The 24,972-nt window shown below is 41.0% G+C and overlaps 1 protein-coding gene and 1 long non-coding RNA gene across 3 annotated transcripts in view; one reads left to right on the top strand and one right to left on the bottom strand.

Moving 5' to 3' along the window:
• Positions 1 to 24,972, top strand: part of klhl21 (kelch-like family member 21) — a 51,858-nt gene that overhangs the window by 4,882 nt on the left and 22,004 nt on the right. The window lies entirely within an intron of this gene.
• On the bottom strand, positions 11,956 to 17,660 carry LOC117513092. Its single transcript, XR_004561452.1, has 3 exons — positions 17,650 to 17,660; positions 15,516 to 15,521; positions 11,956 to 12,045 (listed from the first exon to the last, which is right to left on the bottom strand). It is a non-coding gene; the product is annotated as an uncharacterized LOC117513092 (long non-coding RNA).

Raw genomic sequence — 24,972 nt, 5'->3', positions numbered from 1 at the left:
AGAAGTGCTGACTCATTGTTTGGGTCTGTCGTCGCCTTTGATGCTTTCAGAAGTGATCATTGTGTTAAAACTCAAAATCAGCTTGTGAGTAGTTGCAAGTGTACCGGAGACAATACTGGAATTTATCAGTTATCTGTAACTTCCGATACATTTTCGGGTGGTTTATCGTCTTAACTTTATCACAGATAACTTTTCAGTTATCTGATTATCTGTTATCGAAGTTAATTTTTTGGTTATCTGTGCCCACCACTGGCCTCAGGTGGAATGTGGTGTGAAGAGTATGGGGCATACTTTATATGGCATCTATGGAGTAGATGGGTAACTCAGACCACCATGTGGAGAACACACAAGATTTTGTGAACAAGATCAAGGACCTGCAGCTGGAGGCAGATGAAACTATGGTGTCATTTGATGTGACATTGTTGTTCACCTGCATCCCCACCGCTGAGGCCGTCACAGCTGTGAGGCAGAGAGTGCTGGAGGATGTGTCTGTACTTGAAAGGACCAAACTCACACCAGACCACATCTGCCAACTCTTGGAGATCTGTCTCAACACCACGTATTTCCTGTTTAGGTGGAATTACTACAGGCAGATCCATGGTTGTGCGATGGGGTCTCCGGTATCCCCCATTGTGGCTAATCTGTACATGGAGCGAGTGGAGAAGAGAGCCTTGACGTCTTTCACGGGCATCCCTCCCAGTCACTGGTTCAGATATGTCGATGACACATGGGTTAAAATCAAGCAGCAGGAGGTTGAGGACTTTACAGAACACATGAACTCGGTGGACTCCAATATCAAGTTCACACGTGAGGATGCCAGAAACAACCATTTAGCGTTCTTGGACTGGCATGTTACGATTGGAGAGAACAGGCAGCTCCAGACAGGGGTTTACAGAAAACCACTCACACTGACTCACACTGACAATCTTAGAAACATGGTGTCTAACCAGATCCTTACTCTGGATGGCATTACCCTGACCTCTAGTAATACTGTGAGAAATCTTGGAGTAATTTTTGATCAGGATATGTCATTCAAAGCGCATATTAAACAAATATGTAGGACTGCTTTTTTGCATTTACGCAATATCTCTAAAATCAGAAAGGTCTTGTCTCAGAGTGATGCTGAAAAACTAATTCATGCATTTATTTCCTCTAGGCTGGACTATTGTAATTTATTATCAGGTTGTCCTAAAAGTTCCCTAAAAAGCCTTCAGTTAATTCAAAATGCTGCAGCTAGAGTACTGACGGGGACTAGAAGGAGAGAGCATATCTCACCCATATTGGCCTCTCTTCATTGGCTTCCTGTTAATTCTAGAATAGAATTTAAAATTCTTCTTCTTACTTATAAGGTTTTGAATAATCAGGTCCCATCTTATCTTAGGGACCTCGTAGTACCATATCACCCCAATAGAGCGCTTCGCTCTCAGACTGCAGGCTTACTTGTAGTTCCTAGGGTTTGTAAGAGTAGAATGGGAGGCAGAGCCTTCAGCTTTCAGGCTCCTCTCCTGTGGAACCAGCTCCCAATTCAGATCAGGGAGACAGACACCCTCTCTACTTTTAAGATTAGGCTTAAAACTTTCCTTTTTGCTAAAGCTTATAGTTAGGGCTGGATCAGGTGACCCTAAACCATCCCTTAGTTATGCTGCTATAGACGTAGACTGCTGGGGGGTTCCCATGATGCACTGTTTCTTTCTCCTTTTGCTCTGTATGCACCACTCTGCATTTAATCATTAGTGATCGATCTCTGCTCCCCTCCACAGCATGTCTTTTTCCTGGTTCTCTCCCTCAGCCCCAACCAGTCCCAGCAGAAGACTGCCCCTCCCTGAGCCTGGTTCTGCTGGAGGTTTCTTCCTGTTAAAAGGGAGTTTTTCCTTCCCACTGTAGCCAAGTGCTTGCTCACAGGGGGTCGTTTTGACCGTTGGGGTTTTACATAATTATTGTATGGCCTTGCCTTACAATATAAAGCGCCCTGGGGCAACTGTTTGTTGTGATTTGGCGCTATATAAAAAAATTGATTGATTGATTGATTGACTGACCAATATCTGCTCTTTGGCTCAAACCACCTCCTTGAACACAAGCTCGGGGTGATCAGGACTCTTCAACACAGAACCCTACAGGTGCCCACAACTGCAGAGGGAAGGGCTAAAGAACAACAACTTGTCCGGAAAGCCCTCACAGTATGTGGGTACGCACGATGGTCCCTGGACAAAGTGCAGAAGTCCCAGAGAACAAAGAGACCAGACAGACAGGAGACGGAGACAAGAAGAAGAGGAGTGTCTCTCCCTTATTTAGCAGGAGTAGGGGAAAAACTACAGAGGATCTTCAGACAGCACAAAATCCCAGTTTACTTTAAACCGTTTGACACCTTGAGACAGAAATTAGTTCACCCTAAGGACATGATCCCTAGTTACAAACAGAGCAATGTAGTGTATTCTATCAGATGTCAGGAAAACTGTAACAAACACTACATTGGTGAGACTAAGCAACCTTTACACAAAAGGCTATACCAGCACAACAGAGAGCACGCCAGTGGACCTCAGTCTGCAGTTCATCTCCACCTTAAAGACACTAACCACATGTTTGAGGACAACGAAGTTAAAATCTTAGCCAGAGAGAAGAAATGGTTTGAGAGAGGGGTCAAGGAGGCATTCTATGTGAAACAGTTGAAACCCAGCCTTAACCGGGGAGGGGGTCTGAGACACGCTTTGTCCCCTGTTTACAATGGGGTACTGAGGTCAAAGCAGTTTCAATCTTTTGATCATGGTAATGAGTCATTCACGAAATCAGGAGAGTCGTCAAGGGAGCCATCAGGAGAGGCGTCCGTCCCATCATTAGGAGGGTCAGCTGCCCTGTCATTAGGAGGGTGCTAATTAGCGCTATTGTTTAGTCACTAGCCTATAGCAGTCTGCCTCTCGGTAGGAGGGGTCTGGTTTAAGCCCCGGTTACACACAGAAGGTAAGAGCTCCCGGAAGCATCCCGGAAGAGTTTTTGGCTGTCTTAAGGATCACACGCCGTTGTTAACGCTGGCACTAGGGGGCATGGCTTAGTTCCGGCTTTACCGGAAATTGTCGGAAAAATTATTCAACATGTCGAATAATTCCGTGAGCACTCCCGGAGACCTCCCGTGACGACAGCGACAACGCGAACAACGGCGTTTGATACTTTTTAATCGCCGTTTCATCCTGCCGCTTCCTGTAGTGCCGCAGTTCTCGTCGCGCCGCGATGACCAATCAGGGACTGAATATGTAGTGACGTGGAGATGTCTGGAGTTTGAAGATGTGAACATGTCCTGTATCTGGTAGCAGCCTGTGAGCAGGACTTATGTCTCTCTTGTCCTTTATTTTACAATCATGACAGAGTTTTTGGAGTGAACAGCAGCAGCGTGGAGTGGAGTTTCTTTTTATTTTACGTGCGCGCGCGACTCGTCCTGGAGATTATTTTGCTTATTAACTACACAGCTGTATAATAAAGCAAATGGTGACTGGCTTCTAAAAACAATTATGACAGAGTTTTTTGGGGGAAAGAGCGGAGGAGCAGCCCTGCTGCAAGCAGCGGGGAGCAGAGTTTCTTTTTTTTTCTTTTTTTTTTTACGTGCGCGCTCCACCCCTTTCCACCACGAAAACAGCCAGAACTACCGCGAACTTCGGTCTACATACTACTCGCCAACAAAACCGTCTATGTGTAACCTGGGCTTTAGGCTTTTGTGGCTTCTGTTGATTCTTCTCTACAAGAGTCGAGACAGAAGTCAGACTACCAGAGCAAGAATTTTAGCTGAGGAATCTTCTGCGATTTGAAGCGAAATGTCTTCGCGTCAAGCAACCCAGTCCAGTCGAAGATTCAAGCTTCTCTACTCATCTATGAAGGATCACAGCTTTATTATTTGTCCTTCCAACCTCCTACTTGTCTCTCTGTCAACATGATAGACAAGCAGGCAGGAATTTGTGGTCTAATTTATTTCACAGTCACTCTCCTTTTGGAATGTGGTTGTTAGTGCAGAAAAGAAAGCCCAGCTTTTCATCTCGTGTTTCTTGCCTTGATAACCAGTGTACCTTTAAAATGTGACACTGACTTCAAACTTGCTTACACTCACACAAAAGCTTAGACAGCGGTTTATACATGCACAGCATAGCTGTTGTAAAAATGCTAAACAGCATTAGCGAAAGCCTGTGTATAAATTGTCACTGGTGGTGATTACAAATGTAGTTCCCCAAGGAGCAACAGCAGCTCTTATTAAAAATCAGAAATGGGTAGTGTCCTAGGTCGTTTCATTTTCTGATGCTGGTATACCTGTCGGTGAATAAATAATGGTTAATGTTAAAGATTATATTACATTTTTCAGTAGGATTTTATTGTTTGAAATAATTCAAAAGTGCAAAAAAAGGCTTCTTAAAATATCAATTTAAATACAAATTTCATTACAAAGTGCAACACATTGGGACAACATAATCTAAATTCAATTAAAAAATGAAACACAAAACAAGGGTTTGTTTATTGACCCTTTTGTAATATCACAAAACTCATGATCATTCGTGCACACGTGATTATTCGTGCACACGTTTTCCTTTAATTGAGCCCTCGAATTAATAAAACGTGTGCACGTTTTCCTTTTGTTCAAAATGAACTCCATAATATGACCTAAACTGTCATCCTCACGACGGGGAGACGCTTCGTCCTCAACATCCTTTTTAAAATAATAATCTTATTTTGACAGAAATAAATTATCATTAAACTTAAGTAAAACAAAATACATGTTATTTGGCTATTGTAATACAGATATACAGGTTCAGTTACAAGTCGAGGGGGTAGATATTGAAAGGGTACATGAAAATAAGTTTCTGGGGGTGATAATAGATGATAAGATAAACTGGAAGACTCATATAAAACATATACAAAGTAAACTGTCAAGAAGCATTTCAGTTCTAAACAAAGCGAAACATATTCTGGACCACAACTCACTCCGCATTCTTTACTGCTCACTGGTTTTACCATATTTACAGTACTGTGCAGAGGTATGGGGTAATACTTATAAAGGTACAACACAATCACTGTCAGTAATGCAGAAAAGAGCTATAAGAATTATTCATAATACTGGCTATAGAGATCATACAAATCCACTATTTTTACAATCCAAATTCTTAAAATTCACAGACTTGGTTCATTTTCAAACAGTACAAATTGTGTATAAAGCAATAAACAATTTACTTCCAGCAAATATTAAAAATATGTTTTTTAACAGATCAGGGGATTACAGTCTGAGGGGGAAATTTAATTTAAAGCATCAGTGGGCACGAACAACATTAAAAGGTTTCTGTATTTCTGTCTGTGGGGTGAGGATGTGGAACAGATTGGGAGTGGGGCTCAAGCAATGTCCAAGCATGAACCAGTTCAAACAGCGGTACAAAAATATGGTTTTTTCTGGGTATAGGGAGGAGGAAGGGTAATGAGGGTTAGGGTGTTTTTGTTGTTTGCTTCGGCTTGTAAATATATAGTATTTTGTATGTAAGTAGGTATGTGTAGGTGTATATTTATGTTTGTGTATATATATGTGTATATATGTATATGTGTATATATGTGTATGTTGATGAGTATATGTATGTGTGTGTATATATATGTATATATATATATATATTGATATCGGTTTAGGTGTGTAGGAATTTATGTGTATATGTGGCAAAGGGTATTACTGGTTGTGGGGAAGAAGGGGTAGGGATAAATAAGCTGATGCTTCACCCTACCCCTTTTCGGACATGTTGGGTACACAGTAGGAATTTTTTTGTTGTTGTCTTTACTGATCTATCTTGTAATTGTTGTTGTATCAAATGTTCGAAATAAACAGTTTTCATTCATTCATTCATTCATTCATTCATTCATTCATTCATTCATAATGTGCTTAAACTCCAGATGATGCCATGCTGGGCAGCTGGAGTTCTCTATATGTCCTTGTGCGCCCAAACCATGATGATACACTCTGACCACATCCATTTCTATTGGGGAAATGCATTACACTGTCTTCTGGTTTGTTGACTAATAGCCAACATTTATGTGTCAAGACAATATTGAGTGCATGTTTTACAAATTGTGGCCACGTTTAAGTAGATCGTGCTCTTGTTTTACTCAAACGATGCTTAAAACGTGCACACAATATCATAAAGCATGCGCACATTCTCTCCACATGCAAAACATTTTGCGATGACACTTCCAGGGCTCCGTAGTTCCTCGCTCACTCTCCCCTGAAACGCTGTCATAATTGTGTTATAAACCAGTCACCATTTGTTTTATTATACATCTGTGTAGTTAATAAAATTATCTTCACGGACGATTAGTTCACGTGCGCATGTGGGGAAAAAAAAACAAAACTGGCTGCTGCTGTGATTCCTTACGGAACCCGGGAGAGGTCACTTAAAGTGATATTTTTCCTGGCCGTGCTAATTCGTGCACACGTTTTCCTTTAATTGAGCCCTCAAATTAATAAAACGTGCCCACGTTTTCCTTTCGTTCAAAACGAACGAAAGGAAAACGTTTAAGTAGATCCTGCTCTTGTTTTACTCAAACAATGCTTAAAACGTGCACACAATATAATAAAATGTGCGCACATTCTCTCCACATGCAAAACATTTTGCGATGACACTTCCAGGGCTCCGTAGTTCCTCGCTCTCTCTTCCCTGATACTCTGTCATAATTGTGTTATAAACCAGTCACCATTTGTTTTATTATACATCTGTGTAGTTAATAAATAAAATAATCTTCACGGACGATTCGTTCGCATGCATGTGGGAAAAAAAAAAAAAAAAACTGGCTGCTGCTGCTCTCCCCTCAATCTCTCCCCCAAGAGGAAGAGTCTGACACATCAGAGGAGGAGTTTTAAGGTTGATATAAGGCTGACTTTTGGTTGTGCAAGTAACTTTTTTTTTGGTGCAAGTAATTTTTTTGTTGCTGGCACCAGTGCAAGTAGGTTAAAAATTGTATTTCAACCCCTGTTTCCGAACTGAGGTGTGTCTCACTGAGATTCAGAGTACTGTAATGTGAGACACCTCTGTGTGAGAGGTCTGTTCTGCAGTTACCAGCCAGCTACCTGAGGGGTACCGTCGCTGACATGCACGCTGAATACCGAAAAGCAAGACGGCAACATGCAGTGTTTGCGAAAGCCCCTTTCACACTGGGCCAATATAGAGTTGTGTCATGACGACACCGAGTTTTGCAATCTAATGCGACAATACTCTGAGCAGGGCTCGACATAGCCATTTGCCCGCTGGCCCGGCCCCGATTTGGCCCACTTTTGGCCACTACGGGCCAGTACAATTTATCAAATGATGGCCTGTTCGGGCCACTACAAAAATATGCCAAATTCTATTTAGTTTACCATATTTTGAGGCGGCAAAGTCGAATTTCTTCACATCTCCGTGTCATCAAACTTCACCGTGTCCGCCATGTTTGTTTTGGTCTTCTTCTTTGTTTGTTTTGGTCTCGCACCACGGACCACATCTCGCATCTCAGGTTGGGTATCATTTAGAAATGATTCGATCCACCGATATCAATCTTTTTGCTTAACGATTCCCTTATCGGCCCTTCAGAGCGGCCGTTGTTTTTAGGGTCTTTGTTGGGAAAATTATAATTTCTCTACGTTGATTGCAGACCCTGCAGCAGGTCTGTAATCAACCACTTCTGCAGAGCGACTGCACTTTGAAGCGTGAACCAACAAAGCAATGGTTCGATCCGCTGGGTCGTTGGACTTTATCTTAATTTTCCCCTCTAAAACCCTAAAGAGCATATGCCTGTGAGTAATATATACCCTTTTATGTTAAACCGGTCTGCTTATGGTCTTCTGAAACAGTTATTAGATGTATTTTATAACTTAAAAACGGGACTGATACTAACGTGTTAGCATGTCTATGGCGTTTTCAATGTTAGTTAGCATTAGCTGTTGGCATTTCAGCACGTTTGTGTGCATTTGTTTTCTGTATAATAATTACAACCCCTGGCAAAAATTATGGAATCACCGGCCTCGGAGGATGTTCATTCAGTTGTTTAATTTTGTAGAAAAAAAGCAGATCACAGACATGACACAAAACTAAAGTCATTTCAAATGGCAACTTTCTGGCTTTAAGAAACACTATAAGAAATCAAGAAAAAAGATTGTGGCAGTCAGTAACGGTTACTTTTTTAGACCAAGCAGAGGAAAAAAATATGGACTCACTCAATTCTGAGGAAAAAATTATGGAATCACCCTGTAAATTTTCATCCCCAAAACTAACACCTGCATCATATCAGATCTGCTCGTTAGTCTGCATCTAAAAAGGAGTGAACACACCTTGGAGAGCTGTTGCACCAAGTGGACTGACATGAATCATGGCTCCAACACGAGAGATGTCAATTGAAACAAAGGAGAGGATTATCAAACTCTTAAAAGAGGGTAAATCATCACGCAATGTTGCAAAAGATGTTGGTTGTTCACAGTCAGCTGTGTCTAAACTCTGGACCAAATACAAACAACATGGGAAGGTTGTTAAAGGCAAACATACTGGTAGACCAAGGAAGACATCAAAGCGTCAAGACAGAAAACTTAAAGCAATATGTCTCAAAAATCGAAAAATGTACAACAAAACAAATGAGGAACGAATGGGAGGAAACTGGAGTCAACGTCTGTGACCGAACTGTAAGAAACTGCCTAAAGGAAATGGGATTTACATACAGAAAAGCTAAACGAAAGGCATCATTAACACCTAAACAGAAAAAACAAGGTTACAATGGGCTAAGGAAAAGCAATTGTGGACTGTGGATGACTGGATGAAAGTCATATTCAGTGATGAATCTCGAATCTGCATTGGGCAAGGTGATGATGCTGGAACTTTTGTTTGGTGCCTTTCCAATGAGATTTATAAAGACTGCCTGAAGAGAACATGTAAATTTCCACAGTCATTGATGATATGGGGCTGCATGTCAGGTAAAGGCACTGGGGAGATGGCTGTCATTACATCATCAATAAATGCACAAGTTTACGTTGATATTTTGGGATGATGAAATCATTTTTCAAGATGATAATGCATCTTGCCATAGAGCAAAAACTGCAAAAACATTACTTGCAAAAAGACACATAGGGTCAATGTCATGGCATAGGGTCAATGTCAATGAGCAGATCTGATTTGATGCAGGTGTTAATTTGGGGGATGAGAATTTACAGGATGATTCCATAATTTTTTCCTCAGAATTGAGTGATTCCATATTTTTTTCCTCTGCTTGGTCTAAAAAAGTAACCGTTACTGACTGCCACAATCTTTTTTTCCTGGTTTCTTAAAGCCAGAAAGTTGCCATTTGAAATGACTTTAGTTTTGTGTCATGTCTGTGATCTGCTTTTTTTCTACAAAATTAAACAACTGAATGAACATCCTCTGAGGCCGGTGATTCCATAATTTTTGCCAGGGGTTGTAATGGCTCAGGGCTTGCTGTAAAAGAGTCAAATGTATTAAAAAATTGTAATATTTTTTAATTTATATATTATTAATAATAATAATAGCAACAACAACATCATCAATAATAGTAATAATAACTCTTCAGAAGCGTCAAGTCTGCTTCTTAACTCCTCTCAAAGCCATTAAAATATAGCAATCATGACTGTGAGTCACTTTTGTGCAGATTAACCCTCTGGGGCCGACGCCATCGTATACGATGGCGAAGACCAAGCTTTACTAAATTATAAATAACTTTTTAATGATATGAGATAGAAACTTACTTTTCTTTTTTTTTGCTGAAAAGTTAACTCCACGGACTTTCGAACCAGCCATCGGCCATCTTTGTACTCCTCATAGAAGCTGTGATGACGTGCGCATTGTGTGTCCAATCGGAACATGGTTTTCCAAAATCCAATCATAGGACAGATTTACCTCACGTGAAAAGAAGAAAGAAAGATCGTTTTCAGGAGTGACATGTTACTAGTTGGCCCGTTTGAATAGCCCTCTGGGTGCTCCAATTAGTACATACTATTGGGCTCCAAATGCGCCCTGTGCCATTACGCACAACGATCAGTGAAAGCAGACGGAGAGCCTTTGATGACAATCTCACATGCTCAAACAAAGAGTGTGTAACTATCAGGATTGCTCCACTAGTTTGCATGTGAATGTTACTGGATAACTCTGTTGCTTTTACCATGAAGACAAAAAAACGCATAGACCATTTTGTATATATTGTTCAAAATGTGCATTTGTGTTTATTGTTTGAACCTTTTTGTTGTACAGTCTTTCACTCAAGACAAGTGTCAAAACAGTTGTTTATTATAGTTTGCTGTGTGTTTTGAATAAATGTGTGTGGAAAATTATTTTCCGCTTTACTTTTTCCTTCCTTAGTTTTGATTGTAAACCTTTATTACACTTATAAAACACAACAAAAGCATATATATTCTGAAAGCACAGGTTGTCCTGAAAAAAAGAGAGACATAAAACTTGATTGTGGGATGCAGGGAGAGCTGTTAACAGCAATAATAAAACATTTATGCCAGGCGAGTGAACTGTCCAAAAAATGCCCTCGGACCCCAGAGGGTTAAAGTCGCTAAGTGGGATCTTGTCTTGTGGCAGTCAAGAAACGAGAATCGTACTCCGTTCCGTTGGCACAGTGCCAAATGCTGCGCCGCTCTCTGCCAAGACCAGAGTCCGGCCGGAAATAATAACTTCAAAACGAATTGCCACTTTAACAAAAATGGCACCTCTTTCCAAACGCTGTAATACAGAAAATAAACTACTATCGACTAAAACGCTTTTTTTCTTCCCAAAATGAGACGTCCTGCATTCTTCATGAATTAAACTGATGCTGACGTGAAGCACAGCCAGCTGAAAGAGCTCATCTCAGAGGTATGGAAAGACATTCATGCCAATAATGCCTGAAAGGAAATGCTTTTGACAAAAACTAGATTTTGATTATTTCTGTTTATATTCAGAGATCAAGGAGCCACCATGTAGAGTTTATTTAGGTCCAGAGTTTATTTGCAGGATTTCAAGGTGGAAACGAACACAAACAAGACGCAACTCTAACAGAACGCTTTGAATTTCGAATTGAAATATGTTTAAACTACATCCACCCGAACCCAGACAACAACCAGGAAAGAGTTTAGCTAAAGGAATTGGCCAGAAGAGGAAGCTTAGTGATGATGAGTTAAGGGAGAGAGACAGGCTATATGAAAGCAACAAGAGGAAGAGAGGTTTTGTCCCGACCTGGCCACAGAAATGGCCATGGTTTGGTCATGGCCAAGAGAAGAATGAGGTTTTCTGCCAAATCTGCTGGGCCTATCTGTCGTATGCTGACAAGTAAAGTATATGCTTGGTCCTCGTAGACCCTGGCTGTTTTGAAGCTAGTTTAAAAGTCTAACCAGCTTGCCTTTGTGGAAACCCCACGGTGATAACATTAGCAAAGGAGCAAAGCATTTTTTTTTTAGATCTATAACTCCAATCCAGACAAGGCATAATTTTTAGTTTTGATATAGACCTACATCTGAATTTTACATTTCTGACTGAGTTATCCAACTCTGAGGGTTGCTTAAAAAATGCCCTCTAAATTTTATGAGTCACTTTATTTTTTTACACTTGAGAATTCTTTTTTTTTTTTTTTTTTTTTTTTTTTTTTACTTCATGGTCCATAGACTATTTTATGTTTTTTCTGGATTGGTTTATATTATATAGGCAGTTTTATTTGCAGGATTTCAAGGTGGAATATCATGAACTCACGCGCAAAACCATGGGCCATTGCTCCTACACTGTGGGCCACTAACTTCTAAATTCTACTGTCCCTGTGGGCCAGTGGGGCAAATTGGTTTATGTCAAGCCCTGCTGAGGGATGCAAATGGTGACGCAAAACAGATGCAAAAACAGACACAAAAAATTAAATGTTTAATTTTTCACAGATTTTCAGTGTAGCGCACTGAATACAGAAAGGAAGTAGTTTCATGCAGGTTGAGGCAATGTAACAGTGACTGGATGCTACATCCACACAATATAACACTACCCAACTCCAATTTATGATTCCTGCTGTCCTCCATTGTTGCCGAGCTATAAATCACGCAGCCTGGCTGCAGCTCCTCGGCGCTCTCACCTTTTCATATGTTCTCTCATGATTGTGTTAAATAAAATCCATCAACTCCTGCTCAAAGACTGATCACCAAGTAGATGACATGTCCACATCCAATGTCCTCATGGAGGACATCTCCACGTCCACTCACTGCCTTATTAGATATTCAGCGTATGCAACTGTATGCAGGCCCGGTGTGAAAGGGGCTAAAGCTGTTGTATCGAGAAGCAGACCCTGTGTCGCGACCTGAATCAAACATTTGAAAAAGCAACACATTAAATAGCACAAGTGTTTTTAACATTGCTAGTGAGGTTGCTCTGCACTGAGGAGCTAAATATTTTGCGGTAGATTGCAAGGCTGGAGGTGTCTGCATGGTGCATTGTTGCCAGACATAGCTGATTATTTCCAATTCAAAGGGTTTTCAAAATCCACCTTCAGCCGTCAAAATAAAACTCAAAACTGCGTAATCTGGAGACATTCCTCTGTTACAACCAGCGGCATAGGCCTAAATACTTGATAATGTCAGATTGCATGTCTTAAAAACAACAGTCATGATGTTGTTGTAGATGGTAAATCTTGTTCCCCCTCTAGTAACAAGAAATGGTTAAATCAATTATTGTGTGAAATGTCAGTTCTGCTTTACTAAGTAAATCCTCAATTGCGGTGTCTCAGTCTAAAGGTTTTTATTTATTTGTCCCTTCATTGAGATGGCATTTCCTTAAAAGCTGCTGGCAATGACTTTCATTTCTAAATTCAGAAAGGCTTGTACTGCTGTCGTACATGATGAAAGCAGATTACACTCCAAACACTTCTGCCCATTTGGCACACTGGGTGAGTGGGTCTGTTGGTGGGTCAGAGTTTTATTCCTCCGCTTACCTTGGCCTCTCTGCGCACCTCCTCTATTTTAATAGCAATCACATTGTTCCTACACCCCTCTTTCACCTTCCCTCTTTCCTGTCTTTGTCTTCTATTTCTGAGAAGATACATTTCAGTTTGTCAGTTGGTTGGTAAACACACTGATCTTAAGTTGCTCAACATCCCTGATGACTTGTGGAGTTTGTATCCAACTTCTGGGGATGGATTTTGAAGAAACGATGCTGTGCTGTTGTATCCCGATACAGAATTTGCAAGAAAGCTGTAATTCAAATATTATAGCTTTGAAGAGACTGTCTTCTGCTGCTGTAACAAGGGACAGAGGGAATAAAAAAATTGCTTACATGCCAGACTGTACAAGTAAACTAAACTCCTGTGTATAAGGAAATAATAGCATTACTCATTTTAATATTTGTAAAGGCAATAACTTCAGTTTGTTTTTGTGCAGGTCTGCAATGTAATCATCAGAATTCCACTTTATCCTTCGCAAGAAATGTTTGACCCTTGCATAGCTCTGCAGATCTCTGCATTGTTGAACCCTTGTGTGAACTGTTGTCCTTTGGCCAGAGAACAAGAGGCTTTATTACTACAACCTTGAAACAAATCTCTGTAAGGACGGGAGAAACCTGTGTATTTTGAGATGCAGTGATCATTCATAATATTAACCAGAGTCATCAAGTTACCTGACTTTTTTGCATCAAATTTATTAAAGGCTGACATATGACCCCCTCAAATTTTATTTTATTGAAAGATAGATCGTAAAAACCCTAAATGTCTAGGTAGGTACCTACACCAAACTTCTAGCCCCCCAGAGAACAAATGAATAGCTGCCCCCCCCCCCCCCCCCACCGACACACATGCACACAATTTCAACATCTTTGTGTTTCTTTTTATTCTTTTACACATCTTAAACATTTTTTAAAAGTATTTTAAACATTTTTTTAATATTTAAACATCTCTGTGTTTTTGAATGTCTTTGGTATAACTAACACATTTTAACATAAATAGTATTAATTCAACTTCAGGGATGGATATTGATAAGATTTTATTGACATCGATGCCATGTGGTGGTTGCCAAGTGGTTAATGCGCTTGGTTTCAGTTCAGAAGGCTCCGGGTTGAAATCCCACCCCTGCCACATTTCTCCATGTAATGTGGAGTTGCGTCAAGAAGGACATACGGCGTAAAACCTGTGCCAATTCAACATGCAGATCCACCTTGGATTTGCTGTGGCGACCCACAGGTCTTGCGAAGTACTGTTAAGGTAGTAAAAAAGTGCAGAAGAAAAGATATGTGCCAAATTAAAGTTCATTGTCTGAGGATCAAAAAAATGTAAAACAATAATTTTTTTAATGAGGGATTCTCAAGAAATTGCACTTTGAAAATTATGCTTATTTTCTCTCTTCTGGCCTCTACTGGTGGTTGGCTCTCACTGCGGTATTGTATCACTTCCTGTTCCGGAGCACAGCGGTGTTTTGCTGTATCTGTTAGCTGTTTAATCTGCGCAGTTAGATTGATCTAGATAACTAGATAACGATTTGTTTCAGAGTGTAATCTTCACGTGCCATAACTAAAGCACTCCCTCTGCTGAATCACCTCTAAATTATTTACACATTATTCACTTCGTGTGTTTTTAGGAATCCGCTAGCTTAGCGCAGCTACTAGCTCTTAGCCGATTTAGCATGGCGGCTTCTCCTGTCTCTCCCGCACTTTTCTGCTCTGGGTGTGAAATGTTTAGTTATTCCTCGGCCTCCTTTAGCAGTAATGGTACTTGTAATAAGTGTAGCTTTTTCGTAGCTTTGGAGGCCAGGCTGGGCGAATTGGAGACTCGGCTCTGCACCGTGGAAAATCCTACAGCTAGCCAGGCCCCTGTAGTCGGTGCGGACCAAGGTAGCTTAGTCGCCGTTAGTTCCCCTCCGGCATATCCCGAGCAGCCGGGAAAGCAGGCCAACTGGGTGACTGTGAGGAGGAAGCGTAGTCCTAAACAGAAGCCCCGTGTACACCGCCAACCCGTTCACATTTCTAACCGTTTTTCCCCGCTCGGCGACACACCCGCCGAGGATCAAACTCTGGTTATTGGCGGCTCTGTTTTGAGAAATGTGAAGTTAGCGACACCAGCAACCATAGTCAGTTATCTTCCGGGGGCCAGAGCAGGCGACATTGAAGGAAATTTGAAACTGCTGGCTAAGGCTAAGCGTAAATTTGGTAAGATTGTAATTCACGTCGGCATTAATGACACCCGGTTACGCCAATCGGAGGTCACTAAAATTAACATTGAATTGGTGTGTAACTTTGCAAAAACAATGTCGGACTCTGTAGTTTTCTCTGGGCCCCTCCCAATCGGACCGGGAGTGACATGTTTAGCCGCATGTTCTCCTTGAATTGCTGGCTGTCTGAGTGGTGTCCAAAAAATGAGGTGGGCTTCAAAGATAATTGGCAAAGCTTCTGGGGAAAACCTGGTCTTGTTAGGAGAGACGGCATCCATCCCACTTTGGATGGAGCAACTCTCATTTCTAGAAATCTGGCTAATGTTCTTAAATCCTCCAAACTGTGACTATCCAGGGTTGGGACCAGGAAGCAGAGTTGTAGTCTTACACACCTCTCTGCAGCTTCTCTCCCCCTGCCATCCCCTTATTACCCCATCCCTGTAGAGACGGTGCCTGCTCCCAGACCACCAATAACCACCAAAAATCTATTTAAGCATAAAAATTCAAAAAGAAAAAATAATGTAGCACCTTCAACTGCACCACAGACTAAAACAGTTAAATGTGGTCTATTAAACATTAGGTCTCTCTCTTCTAAGTCCCTGTTAGTAAATGATATAATAATTGATCAACATATTGATTTATTCTGCCTTACAGAAACCTGGTTACAGCAGGATGAATATGTTAGTTTAAATGAGTCAACACCCCCGAGTCACACTAACTGCCAGAACACTTGTAGCACGGGCTGAGGCGGAGGATTAGCAGCAATCTTCCACTCCAGCTTATTAATTAATCAAAAACCCAGACAGAGCTTTAATTCATTTGAAAGCTTGACTCTTAGTCTTGTCCATCCAAATTGGAAGTCCAAAAACCAGTTTTATTTGTTATTATCTATTGTCCACCTGGTCGTTACTGTGAGTTTCTCTTTGAATTTTCAGACCTTTTCTCTGACTTAGTGCTTGGCTCAGATAAGATAATTATAGTGGGCGATTTTAACATCCACACAGATGCTGAGAATGACACCCTCAACACTGCATTTAATCTATTATTAGACTCAATTGGCTTTGCTCAAAATGTAAATGAGTCCACCCACCACTTTAATCATATCTTAGATCTTGTTCTGAATTATGGTATGGAAATTGAGACTTAACAGTATTCCCTGAAAACTCCCTTCTGTCTGATCATTTCTTAATAACATTTACATTTACTCTGATGGACTACCCAGCAGTGGGGAATAAGTTTCATTACACTAGAAGTCTTTCAGAAAGTGCTGTAACTAGGTTTAAGGATATGATTCCTTCTTTATGTTCTCTAATGCCATATACCAACACAGGGCAGAGTAGCTACCTAAACTCTGTAAGTGAGATAGAGTATCTCGTCAATAGTTTTACATCCTCATTGAAGACAACTTTGGATGCTGTAGCTCCTCTGAAAAAGAGAGCCTTAAATCAGAAGTGCCTGACTCCGTGGTATAACTCACAAACTCGCAGCTTAAAGCAGATAACCCGTAAGTTGGAGAGGAAATGGCATCTCACTAATTTAGAAGATCTTCACTTAGCCTGGAAAAAGAGTCTGTTGCTCTATAAAAAAAGCCCTCCGTAAAGCTAGGACATCTTACTACTCATCACTAATTGAAGAAAATAAGAACAACCGCAGGTTTCTTTTCAGCACTGTAGCCAGGCTGACAAAGAGTCAGAGCTCTATTGAGCCGAGTATTCCTTTAACTTTAACTAGTAATGACTTCATGACTTTCTTTGCTAATAAAATTTTAACTATTAGAGAAAAAATTACTCATAACCATCCCAAAGACGTATCGTTATCTTTGGCTGCTTTCAGTGATGCCGGTATTTGGTTAGACTCTTTCTCTCAGATTGTTCTGTCTGAGTTATTTTCATTAGTTACTTCATCCAAACCATCAACATGTCTATTAGACCCCATTCCTACCAGGCTGCTCAAGGAAGCCCTACCATTATTTAATGCTTCGATCTTAAATATGATCAATCTATCTTTATTAGTTGGCTATGTACCACAGGCTTTTAAGGTGGCAGTAATTAAACTATTACTTAAAAAGCCATCACTTGACCCAGCTATCTTAGCTAATTATAGGCCAATCTCCAACCTTCCTTTTCTCTCAAAAATTCTTGAAAGGGTAATTGTAAAACAGCTAACTGATCATCTGCAGAGGAATGGTCTATTTGAAGAGTTTCAGTCAGGTTTTAGAATTCATCATAGTACAGAAACAGCATTAGTGAAGGTTACAAATGATCTTCTTATGGCCTCAGACAGTGGACTCATTTCTGTGCTTGTTCTGTTAGACCTCAGTGCTGCTTTTGATACTGTTGACCATAAAATTTTATTAGAGAGATTAGAGATGCCATAGGTATTAAAGGCACTGCGCTGCGTTGGTTTGAATCATATTTATCTAATAGATTACAATTTGTTCATGTAAATGGGGAATCGTCTTCACAGACTAAGGTTAATTATGGAGTTCCACAAGGTTCTGTGCTAGGACCAATTTTATTCACTTTATACATGTTTCCCTTAGGCAGTATTATTAGACGGCATTGCTTAAATTTTCATTGTTACGCAGATGATACTGAGCTTTATCTATCCATGAAGCCAGAAGACACACACCAATTAGCTAAACTGCAGGATTGTCTTACAGACATAAAGACATGGATGACCTCTAATTTCCTGCTTTTAAACTCAGATAAAACAGAAGTTATTGTACTTGGCCCCACAAATCTTAGAAACATGGTGTCTAACCAGATCCTTACTCTGGATGGCATTACCCTGACCTCTAGTAATACTGTGAGAAATCTTGGAGTCATTTTTGATCAGGATATGTCATTCAATGCGCATATTAAACAAACATGTAGGACTGCTTTTTTGCATTTGCGCTTCCTGTTAATTCTAGAATAGAATTTAAAATTCTTCTTCTTACTTATAAGGTTTTGAATAATCAGGGCCCATCTTATCTTAGGGACCTCATAGTACCATATCACCCCAATAGAGCGCTTCGCTCTCAGACTGCAGGCTTACTTGTAGTTCCTAGGGTTTGTAAGAGTAGAATGGGAGGCAGAGCCTTCAGCTTTCAGGCTCTTCTCCTGTGGAACCAGCTCCCAATTCAGATCAGGGAGACAGACACCCTCTCTACTTTTAGAATTAGGCTTAAAACTTTCCTTTTTGCTAAAGCTTATAGTTAGGGCTGGATCAGGTGAACCTGAACCATCCCTTAGTTATGCTGCTATAGACTTAGACTGCTGGGGGGTTCCCATGATGCACTGAGTGTTTCTTTTTCCTTTTGCTCTGTATGCACCACTCTGCATTTAATCATTAGTCATTGATCTCTGCTCCCCTCCACAGCATGTCTTTTTCCTGGTTCTCTCCCCTCAGCCCCAACCAGTCCCAGCAGAAGACTGCCCCTCCCTGAGCCTGGTTCTGCTGGAGGTTTCTTCCTGTTAAAAGGGAGTTTTTCCTTCCCACTGTTGCCAAGTGCTTGCTCACAGGGGGTCGTTTTGACCGTTGGAGTTTTTCTGTAATTATTGTATGGCCTTGCCTTACAATATAAAGCGCCTTAGGGCAACTGTTTGTTGTGGTTTGGCGCTATATAAATAAATTGATTTGATTTGACTTATTTTCACCTAAATTACGTGATTTTGAGGTCTTTGCAAAAGCGCAGTATTGCAAATTTTGAATCGGAGCATTTAAAGCATGAAAATTAGGATTTTAGGGCTGTGATCAACTGTTTCAAAAGCATTTGGTATATCCAAAAAGAAATGATCAGCTCTTTCAAAAGCAATTGGTTCTTTTTTTTGTGAAGGTGAGATAAATAGTGACTTTAGCTGAACTCAACATGCCTCCAGGAAAAACTCATGATGTCAATAGATCTTTTGCTTGCCTTGTCTGCTTTAAGAAAGGCTGATCCATGACTGCTATCATTGGCATTGTTCTTGACAGAGTACAAAAATATTTCATGGCGATTTTGATCCATGACTGCTATCATTGGCATTGTTCTTGACAGAGTACAAAAATATTTCATGGCGATTTTGATCCAAGTGATCAAAAGTTGCCAAATGGCATCTGTACCCGCTGCAGAAACATCCTCTTGGATATAGACAAGGGAAAGCCTACTGTTCTGGATGATCCAGTTGATTTTTCAACTTTGAACTTTCCAGTCCTGACAAGAACGTTTGGAGGAGTCACTGAACTTAAAGATTTGCAGGGTTGTCCATGCAGTATTTGCATGATTGCTAGAGCGAATCCTGGTCAGGAAAGCCATAAATTTGGTGGCAAAACCAAGCAAGGGCCTTTTCCTGTTGGAAGCCCACTTTTGCCAGGTCCTAAAAGGTTAGCCACACCTAAGCCAGTCAAAATCTGCAAACGCTGTAGGCAGGTGATTGGCAAAGGAATCCAACATCCACAACCTTGTGGTATTTCTGATAGGAGGAAGAATCTGCAAGATGTCATGCTTCAAGATCCAGGAGGTGCAAAAATGGCTGCTTCTGCTCTCATTAGGCAAAAAATAGATGCTGCACCTAAAGAGTCTTCCTCCATTAAGCTTGCCACAAGCGGCTTTCCAACAAATATCCCCATACCTGGTCCGTCCCGAGCCAGAAAATCCCTTTTTCAGGATGAAAGTGTTCCAGCTTCAGAGCTCCATCGTTTGATGACTTTGAACAATATGTCACAGAGGCAAACTGAGCAAACTGCGAAGATGATTCGATCTTGGAAAGGGCGAGATTTCTTTGAACCTGGAGCTATGGACACGCTCAGAGCTGCAGACAAGTCCCTAGAGCAGTATTTCACTTTGAGGACATGTGAAATGGATTCCTCATTAAAGGAGGAGAGGGCTGGAGGCAGAAAGGTCAATAGAACTGTTGTCTATTGTAACCTTATTGGTCTTATTGCCCATCTCCACCAAATTAGAGGTTACCATCCCCTGACCAGATATTTTGTCAAGGTTGGCATTGATGGTGGAGGGTCATTCCTCAAGGTTTGTCTCAACCTTGAGAGACAAGACGATGAGTTGCCCAGCTAGCCAAAAGACCAAGTGGTCCTATGCAGCAGGAGCTTGCTCTGAAAAGTTTAAAGACTCAGGGGTCCGTAAGCTCATGATTGTGGTCATGGTTGAGGAGGCTAGTGAGAGCTACAGTAATCTCAAGTCTCTGTTGGATCTTCTTGAACTGAACACAGCCTTGAGATCAGAAGATGCCAATTACTCTTGTGCATTTGATATGAAACTGGCAAATGTATTCCTGGGATTGGGAACAGCTGCTTCGACATATTCATGCCCTTTGTGTGAGCTGCCGAAATCAGACTTTGCCAGACCAGACCTTCTGCTTGATGGTGGTAGACTTCGAACTCTTGGCTCCATCAGAGCGCATGCAGGCATGTATGAAGCTGCAGCAGCTAATCACAGGGGCAAGACTAAGCTAAGTTCGGCTCATTTTTACAGCTGTGAGCAAATGCTCTGTGATCTTGAGGATGACTCTGCTTTGGTACTTGACTCGGTGCCACCGATGGAACTGCACCTAATGCTAGGTGTTGTCAACAATCTTTATGATTGTCTTGATGGAAGACTCAAGAGCAAGGAAAGTTCCATCACAGCAAAAGATTGAGCAGCTTCCCTGGGACTGGCCAGGTCAGCCCACTATGGAGGACAGTTCAATGGCAACCAGTGCAGGACTTTGTTGTCCAGTACTGACAGCCTTGAACAGATTCTTCATGAGGCAGGAGCTTTAACTGTTGGAGCACCAGTCCTGGATGCCTTTGTATCCTTCAGCATGGTCAGAAAAGCTTGCTTTGGGATGACATTCAGTGCAAATTTCCAGGTTCATATCAAGAGGTTTGCTGAGGCCTTCTTGGAACTTGGCTTGAGTGTCACACCAAAGGTTCATGCAGTCCTTGTGCATGTACCACAATTCCTCAAACGCCAAAAGTCTAGAGGACTAGGATACTGGTGAGAGCAGGCTTCTGAGTGCATTCAGACTTTGATAGTCTCTGGGTTGGAAGCAGCTACAAAAGAGCCATGAGTAATAAGGACTATGCTAGTCAACTGCACAAGTATGTTGTGACCTACAACTCACGACACCAGTGAGTTTTGTAGCCTATATGTGTCAGAATTTTCTTGTCTTTCTATGATTTTTCATTAGCTGTTAGATGTTTGTTCTTGTTTCTTTTCATATTTCAGAATTAATACCATATATGAAATATAAAAAAAAAAAAACCTGTCTGTGATTGGTACCTTGATGTGGTAGATAGGCTTAAGGAGGTATGTAACTCGTCTGAACTAAATCCAGTCAAAAATGAGAATATTTACACTAAGTTGTCCTTGAAACATCCACTTTCATGTCTTAAATGCTATTTTGGTCCAACATTTACAATACTGTGCCTTTGCGGAAACCTCAAAACCACATTAATTGGATGAAAATAAGCATAATTTTCAAAATGCAATTTCTTGAGAATCCCTCATCAAAAAATTTATTTTTTTTAACATTTTTTTTAATCCTCAGATTCTGAACTTTAATTTGGTACTAATCTTTTTTTTTCAGCACTTTTTTACTACCTTAACAGTACTTCGCAAGACCTGTGGACCCCGAGTGCAAAACAAGGGAGCAGCCGAAGGGACTTACTTACGATGCCATTATCGATTCCCTTATCAATACCTCCAGTGAATTTTCTGTATACTAAAAGGAGGCTTTACGGGTTTTCTATGTCAACAACATTTTATTGAGTCTTATAGTAAATAAATATGAAATTGGTCACTGGATTCATAATCTCTGGACATGAATAAAAATAAACAATCTGTAGTTTTTGTCAAAAACATTTCCTTTCAGATATTAATGGCATAAATGTCACTCCATACTTCTGAGCTGAGCTCAGCCGGCTGCACGTCAGCACGAGTGTAATTCATAAAGAACACAGGACGTCTCATTTTGGGAGGAAAATAAAAAAAAAAACGTTTTAGTCTGTTGTAGTTTGTTGTCTGTTACAGTCTTTGGAAAGAGGTGTCATTTGATTTAAAATGGTGATTCGCTTTATTAATTCCGGCGGGAGTCTAGTGTGACTCGGCAGAGAGCAGCGCAGCGTTTGGAGCCGTGCGAAAGGAACGGGACGATTCTCATTTCTTGCCCACAACAAAACAAGAGCCCTAGTTAGTGACTTTAATCCACACAAAAGTGACTCACGATTGACATTTTTAAATGGCTTTGTGGGGGATTAAGACGCGGACTTCTGTTTCTGAAAAGCAGCGAAGCAAAAACCCACGAAGCAATGGCTCGGAGCACTGCTTCGTTGCTTCAAGAACAGTCGCTGCAGAAGCGGTTGATTAATCTGTAATCAACGTAAAGAAATGATCATTTTCCTAAATTCTACAGCTAGCCAGGCCCCTGTAGTCGGTGTGGACCAAGGTACCTTAGCCGCCGTTAGTTTCCCTCTGGCAGATCCCGAGCAGTCGGGAAAGCAGGCCGACTGGGTGACTGTGAGGAGGAAGCGTAGCCCTAAACAGAAGCCCCGTGTACACCACCAACCCGTTCACATCTCTAACCGTTTTTCCCCACTCGGCGACACACCCGCCGAGGATCAAACTCTGGTTATTGGCGACTCTGTTTTGAGAAATGTGAAGTTAGCGACACCAGCAACCATAGTCAATTGTCTTCCGGGGGCCAGAGCAGGCGACATTGAAGGAAATTTGAAAGTGCTGGCTAAGGCTAAGCGTAAATTTGGTAAGATTGTAATTCATGTCGGCAGTAGAGGAGTGGAGCGCCTTGGGGCAACTGTTTGTTGTGATTTGGCGCTATACAAGAAAAAAGTTGATTGATTGATTGATAATGACACCCGGTTACGCCAATCGGAGGTCACTAAAATTAACATTAAATCGGTGTGTAACTTTGCAAAAACAATGTCGGACTCTGTAGTTTTCTCTGGGCCCCTCCCCAATCGGACCGGGAGTGACATGTTTAGCCGCATGTTCTCCTTGAATTGCTGGCTGTCTGAGTGGTGTCCAAAAAATGAGGTGGGCTTCATAGATAATTGGCAAAGCTTCTGGGGAAAACCTGGTCTTGTTAGGAGAGACGGCATCCATCCCACTTTGGATGGAGCAGCTCTCATTTCTAGAAATCTGGCCAATTTTCTTAAATCCTCCAAACTGTGACTATCCAGGGTTGGGACCAGGAAGCAGAGTTGTAGTCTTACACACCTCTCTGCAGCTTCTCTCCCCCTGCCATCCCCTCATTACCCCATCCCCGTAGAGACGGTGCCTGCTCCCAGACCACCAATAACCAGCAAAAATCTATTTAAGCATAAAAATTCAAAAAGAAAAAATAATATAGCACCTTCAACTGCACCACAGACTATAACAGTTAAATGTGGTGTATTAAACATTAGGTCTCTCTCTTCTAAGTCCCTGTTGGTAAATGATATAATAATTGATCAACATATTGATTTATTCTGCCTAACAGAAACCTGGTTACAGCAGGATGAATATGTTAGTTTAAATGAGTCAACACCCCTGAGTCACACTAACTGTCAGAATGCTCGTAGCACGGGCCGGGGCGGATGATTAGCAGCAATCTTCCATTCCAGCTTATTAATTAATCAAAAACCCAGACAGAGCTTTAATTCATTTGAAAGCTTGTCTCTTAGTCTTGTCCATCCAAATTGGAAGTCCCAAAAACCAGTTTTATTTGTTATTATCTATCGTCCACCTGGTCGTTACTGTGAGTTTCTCTGTGAATTTTCAGACCTTTTGTCTGACTTAGTGCTTAGCTCAGATAAGATAATTATAGTGGGCGATTTTAACATCCACACAGATGCTGAGAATGACAGCCTCAACACTGCATTTAATCTATTATTAGACTCTATTGGCTTTGCTCAAAAACTAAATGAGTCCACCCACCACTTTAATCATATCTTAGATCTTGTTCTGACTTATGGTATGGAAATAGAAGACTTAACAGTATTCCCTGAAAACTCCCTTCTGTCTGATCATTTCTTAATAACATTTACATTTACTCTGATGGACTACCCAGCAGTGGGGAATAAGTTTCATTACACTAGAAGTCTTTCAGAAAGCGCTGTAACTAGGTTTAAGGATATGATTCCTTCTTTATGTTCTCTAATGCCATATACCAACACAGTGCAGAGTAGCTACCTAAACTCTGTAAGGGAGATAGAGTATCTCGTCAATAGTTTTACATCCTCATTGAAGACAACTTTGGATGCTGTAGCTCCTCTGAAAAAGAGAGCTTTAAATCAGAAGTGTCTGACTCCGTGGTATAACTCACAAACTCGTAGCTTAAAGCAGATAACCCGTAAGTTGGAGAGGAAATGGCGTCTCACTAATTTAGAAGATCTTCACTTAGCCTGGAAAAAGAGTCTGTTGCTCTATAAAAAAGCCCTCCGTAAAGCTAGGACATCTTTCTACTCATCACTAATTGAAGAAAATAAGAACAACCCCAGGTTTCTTTTCAGCACTGTAGCCAGGCTGACAAAGAGTCAGAGTCAGTCAACTTTAACTAGTAATGACTTCATGACTTTCTTTGCTAACAAAATTTTAACTATTAGAGAAAAAATTACTCATAACCATCCCAAGGACGTATCGTTATCTTTGGCTGCTTTCAGTGATGCCGGTATTTGGTTAGACTCTTTCTCTCCGATTGTTCTGTCTGAGTTATTTTCATTAGTTACTTCATCCAAACCATCAACATGTTTATTAGACCCCATTCCTACCAGGCTGCTCAAGGAAGCCCTACCATTATTTAATGCTTCGATCTTAAATATGATCAATCTATCTTTGTTAGTTGGCTATGTACCACAGGCTTTTAAGGTGGCAGTAATTAAACCAT

This window comes from Thalassophryne amazonica, chromosome 6 (assembly GCF_902500255.1).
Source record: "Thalassophryne amazonica chromosome 6, fThaAma1.1, whole genome shotgun sequence".
Taxonomy (NCBI): domain Eukaryota; kingdom Metazoa; phylum Chordata; class Actinopteri; order Batrachoidiformes; family Batrachoididae; genus Thalassophryne; species Thalassophryne amazonica.
The sequence above is the reverse complement of the archived record's forward strand: the minus strand, read 5'-3'. Positions and strand labels throughout refer to the sequence as shown.